We start from the raw sequence: 2,107 nt of genomic DNA, 5'->3' as shown, positions 1-2,107 counted from the left end.
GGTAAGTCACACCGCTTTCCACGAGTCGTTCGATTCGAGCTCTCTTTTGTTTTGTGGCAATGACGATCGAGCTTAGTAAGAATGAATGACAGTTCACTCGAGCGACAATTAGATGACTGCCTTGCGGTAAAATGAACACACAAAATAATGAAGTTCGACCTTATGTAGCTGATTAGATAAAAACGCTGATTACGACAAGTACATGTAATGTACGGGCCCGTATTTCGTCATTTCCGATTGTGATGACGACGGCGAATATACGGCGTGGCTGCTGACGGCGGCAATAAGGGGGCCATTTAATACTTGTTGCACTGCTGGTGAGTACTTCGTCGGCGTGAAGTCTGGCCGGCGACCGAAACTGAAGTTTAATCATTTATTAGTTCAGGCATTTGTTTAAACCTCGTGAAGAAAATACCCATGAAGCATTTTCAAAACCAGGGTCATCTTTGTGAACAGAGCTGAAACCGAATTGCTGAGTGCCTAAAACGTACAAAACCTGGCTGCTTTATTGCCGCATCAGTCCAGAACACTGGCGCTAAGGTCGTTCGTAATTTACGGTAGGTACTGCTCTCACTGTCGCAACGAGTTGTCGCCATACAACGTGAATGGGAATGGAAAAACAGGCTGGCAACTTCCACATGCGTTTCGCCGTCACAAAGAAAAACAAACGAACTGTTGAATGGAAAACATAGGGCTGTGCAAACGTGGCAACATCTCACGTGGCGCTGACAATGTGGAAAGTAGACGACCTTACTGGTGATTGTACGTTGGTTTGCATTGCAAATTGAAAGGTGCTGTGCTCACGACCCGAGCACTGACGGTGGTATCTACGGCATGTGTTCCAGAGAATGGAGACAATGCAGTGTTTGGACAGTGGGTAAAAGATACCACTCGTGTTGGCACTACTGCCTTCGTGCTGGAGTCCTATGCCTTAGGAACAGCATGAAGTCACTTGCATCAGAAATTCGACGCGACAAGCGGCGGAAGGACTTGTCCTACGGTGAGGAAGACAATTGTTGTTGACAGTCGTCCTCAGCCTTTCCTCATGAGTGCTGGTTACATCTAGGAATTTTCTAACCTATGCCAACATTTTTGAGCACGAAATACTTTTGTGGAACACGGAGAAAAAAGTTATCTGAGCTTTATAAGCGGCCATTTGCTTGCATTTGGTTGGCCAAAATTACATCTCCGACCAATATAACATCCAGATAATATTTTACACGTAATCAATAATTTCTGCTACCACTCACATGGCAATGATCACTTAATTGCAGTCAGTTTTTTTTTAATACTCTTTATCTACAGGGGGCAAAGAAAATCGTGGTGAAGCAATTTCTAGCAAATACAAAATATTTACTGTGGAAGCAGAAAACATACAATACGGTCACCAGTTTTAAAAAACCGTGATACAAAAATCTAATCTAACAATCCAACCCGAGCTAAACAAGTTTTCTAGCTTCAGAGGTAGCATTGACGGGTTATACCGATGGTAGAAGACTTTTTGTATTCCAGAAGTATTATTTTTTAATCACGGGGTCGAAGGGAGAAATCAATAATGGAGCGTGTTCTTCAAAATGCCAGAAATACATTATGCGTATGGAAATATGTACAAATGAAGGTACTTTTAGAAACGGTAACATTTGAATTAGGTCACAGTTCAGTACTGTGTTTCTCATACATGTACACTCGACTGTTTGCGTACAAACAATTCGTCGCCGATTTTAGACGGTTCTAAAGGGTTTCATTAAATGAAGTTTCGGGGCCTCAGGGTTAGATAAAGGCTGCCGCTTGCTGGAGAGAAGCCCTCGGACTCCAACTTTCTCAAGAAGAGTTTGCAAAAGCGTGGAAATGCTAACAACGATAAAAGACATACTTCTCTTTTCTAGAAACAGGTTTTCGACCAGGTTTTCAGATTTCAAAATCTGGACGCGAACGTCGTCGTTTTAGAAAGTGTGAGGTGCAAGTAGAGCAGCAATCAGTCAGCACGGCTTTAATGCTCTTTTGGTCTACAAAAAGTTCTTTCGCAGCCCCTATGCCAGCGAGAGATTCGATGAGATAGCCTTGACCTCACGCTGCATGCCTCAGCTCAACCAACTAGGTTAAGCTA

The sequence above is a fragment of the Phytophthora parasitica genome (assembly GCF_000247585.1).
Source record: "Phytophthora parasitica INRA-310 unplaced genomic scaffold supercont2.82, whole genome shotgun sequence".
NCBI lineage: Eukaryota > Oomycota > Peronosporomycetes > Peronosporales > Peronosporaceae > Phytophthora > Phytophthora nicotianae.
This window is presented reverse-complemented; position numbering follows the sequence as displayed.